This window comes from Austrofundulus limnaeus, unplaced genomic scaffold, assembly GCF_001266775.1.
Source record: "Austrofundulus limnaeus strain Quisiro unplaced genomic scaffold, Austrofundulus_limnaeus-1.0 Scaffold14, whole genome shotgun sequence".
Lineage (NCBI taxonomy): Eukaryota > Metazoa > Chordata > Actinopteri > Cyprinodontiformes > Rivulidae > Austrofundulus > Austrofundulus limnaeus.
The window spans coordinates 2,463,528-2,467,067 of NW_013952416.1; the positions used below are offsets into that span (position 1 = coordinate 2,463,528).

Consider the following 3,540-nt stretch of genomic DNA (forward strand, 5'->3'; position numbering starts at 1 on the left):
GATTTAGAGAATTGCTCAAGGGGTGCCACCTCAGGTGCCATCTTGCCAAGGGTGCCAAATTGGCTAGAACTGGCCCTGGTCTAACTAACTATTACAGCTCATTAATCTGGTCAAGATTAAGGTACATTTCTCCAAACTAAGGTTGTTCAAAGAGCTATTTAAAACAAATAAGACATTAGTTGCTCAAAAGATGTGAACCATCCCTTTAAAACATCCTCATCAGGCTTTGAATTTAATTATCTTTCTTCCACACTAAGATTTACTTGAAAGTACTGGTGACTGAAATGAAATGACAGCTTTTTCTGATGAATATAATAATAATACAAGCAGTGGTGTGCTGTTACCATGAATATTGAAGAGAAACACGAGGGGATTGTGAGTCTGGTATCTTATCTGCAGTCCTAAATGTACTTACCCCCACACAAACATTAACGCCCCACAAAGCACACAAACACACATTTACCCATCAGCATCCTCTGTTTGAAGCAGAGATGGAGGAAGACCTCACATCACAGGCGTCAGTTTGTTATTCTGTTCCACATAAAAAAAAGCATCTCTGGACACGAGGGAGTTTCTTAATGTTTGCTGATAGAACATGGAGATCTGGTTCTGATGCTGCCTCATTTGTCTGCACGAGCCAAAGTAAGGGACCAGTCGTGCTGTGAAGACTGCTGACCAAGAGGAGCCCGTGTTCACAGGGGTGCCTGTGTGTTTAGACAGCCATGATGGATGATCCTCCCACAGGAGAGATAGTCCACAGGAGATAAAAGAAGAGGAAAAGACAGCCAGAGGGATGGACGGTCAAAGTGACCCTGAGCTCAGAGGACTTACGCCTAGTCTGACTATTTAGGGGAAAAGACTGGGACTAAATTATAATATATGATGCTTTTAAAATTTAAAAACCATCTAAAAAAAAAGATCAGGAAAAAGTTCACATGAAGGTTTGATAAAACAGGTTTTAATTTTGCAGCTGCTTTTTTTAATCATTATTTTGCAACAAAAATTGCCCCATGAGGATTTCTAAGTCTCATTGGCAGGCCGGATAAAAGTCATCCATGAGCTGGATGTGGCCCATAGGCCGCCAATAGAACAGTCCTGATTTAGATTTTTACTTTTATTGATATTTTTACCTAATTACAAAATATATATACAGTATTTCCATCCATCTGGTTCTATGACATTTATCCCCCGGACCCTTACAATGAGGGGTGCGTGTTCTAGGGGTAAGTGTCAGGACCCATCTATTCGTCTATCCACCCATCCATCCATCTTCTGTCACTTATCTGCTTAAAAACATTATATATTTATTTAAAAAGTATACATGTAAAAAAAATGTTTGACACAAAAAAACAAGATTTGACTTGCTGTCAAATTCCTAGTTTTAAGCCCATTGGTGAATCTTTCCTGTCACTTCTCCTGTTATCCATGTAATATTTATTGTGGCCACCAGAGGGCAGAAAATGCAAAGTTTTTACAAACATTTGAGGCGATTAAACGTCGTGTGTCCCTGCAGGAGGCGCACAAACWGATGCAGTCATTTAAAACTGGAATAATATGTAAAGCATGGATAAAAGGTTTGATAATAGAAACCAAACAACTTTGTGTTTACATACAAGTTTATTTCCTGATACTGTCTAAAAGTGGGTGTAATTTGTGGACCACCTGTTGCTGAAATCAAAAGTTATTTATCAAGGTTGCCCTACAGCAGGGACTTTCCTCATATCAGGATGCCTGTAATTTACTGGTGTCAACACTGTTTTTATGGCAACTTTTGATTTCTAAGCTGCTCTAACATTAAGAAGCGAGTTTTAGGTCTACTGTGATGGCGCTAGTGTTGTTGTCAAGACCACCTAACCCGAGACCAAGTCAAGACCAAGACCACAGTGTCTCGAGACCGAGACAAGACCAAGAGTTTTAGGGTTTGGACCAAGTTGAGACAAAGACCAAGGGAGGGAGAGACCGAGACAAGACCAAGACCAGATTTTAAAAAAAGTGTCCTAAAAGATGGAGTATTCTGTACACATGTACAGTGGGGGGAAAGTATTTAGTCTCTCATAGTTGAGGTCTAACTATGATGTCAATCACAGGTCTCTCTCATCATTTTAGGTGGGAGAACTTGAACTATTGGTGGTGCTGACTAAATACTTTTTCTCCCCACTGTAGTTAACTAATATAATATTGCTAATATTGACAAAATCTTTGTTTGGGGCGGAGGAAAGAATTTTGCTACAGATGCAGATTATTAATGTTAGTGACGATAAAAGTTTAAAGTTGTCCCATCATCTCTGAAAGTGAAGCACTGCCGAATTTACAAGTTGCTGTATGCTTTCTCCTGGTCGTTGTTGTTGTTTTAGAAATATATTATATATGAATAATGTAGCCAAATTTTATACTTAAAATTTTGAAGGCATCTTTTACCGCTCCCAGAGAACCACTTCTCACTTTACTGGAGTGCTGCGTGCGAGTGACGGGTACCAGGGATGGGTGACAGCCGGTAACAAAAATACATAAATAGCAACAAATCAGGTTTGGATTTGAATCAGTGGATACATTTTAAATTCAATGAAAGCAAGAAAGTTAACAAATAAATTTGCCAATAATCTGGCTGTTTATTGATATTTCCACAGTTGTGGTCTTGAAATAAAATTCAGAGTCCTCAATGTCCGAGACCGAGACAAGACTGAGTACAAATGCTGTCGAGTCCGAGACAAGACCAAGACCATCAAAAAGTGGTCTTGAGACCGGTCTTAAGACCAAGACTGGTACTACAACACTAGATGGCACCAAATTCTGATGGTTTTACTGTAAGCAGGGACGTGTTTAAAATTAAATATTCGATGAGAGCAGCTTCAGATTGTCAAAAACTCTGATGGATGAAAGATTTATTATAGATGGGGTGAAAAGAAAAGTCATTGTTTTGATTTCAGGATTACATGGGTGGTCAGGACTGTGGTGTGTGTGTGTGTGTCCTTGTTTTTCCTACATCGTGGGGCCCAGTTTTAAGGAAAACGCAGCCTTGTGGGGTCCAGGTGCTCCTTGTGGGGCCCAAAGCCTGGGCCCCACAATTTCAGAGGCTGATTTTGGATGTGGGGGTTGGGTTTAGGACCAAGGTGTGAATTGAGTTTAGGTTAGTTTTAGGGTCAGGTAGGTACCTGTGAGGTTAGCCTTAGGGTTTGTGGTCAGGGTTAGGATATAAAACTACCAAAAAATGAATGGAAGTCAATGGACGGGCCCCACAAAGATATAAAAACAAGTGTGTGTGTATGGATGGGTTTTTCCTACAACGTGGGGTATTTTTTACAAAAAAAAGCAGCCAGGTGGGGACCGAAGTGAATCGTGTGGACCATTGTCTGGTCCCCACYGGTCCAAATGCATGTTACAGGTGTGAGGTTAGGTTTAGGACCAAGGTTTAGGTTAGTTTTAGGGTCAGGTAAGTTTCTGTGAGGTTAATTTTAGAGTATATGGTCAGGGTTTGTGAGAAACCGGCAGGAATAAACCCAGGGCGCAGGCAGGCTCAAAAATATAACAAAAGGTTTAATA

At 40.3% G+C, this 3,540-nt stretch overlaps 1 protein-coding gene across 1 annotated transcript in view; it reads left to right on the forward strand.

The window, feature by feature from the left end:
- The window catches only part of hsd17b3 (hydroxysteroid (17-beta) dehydrogenase 3), a gene marked incomplete at its 5' end in the record, with an annotated part of 21,652 nt that overhangs the window by 14,618 nt on the left and 3,494 nt on the right, over nt 1-3,540 (forward strand).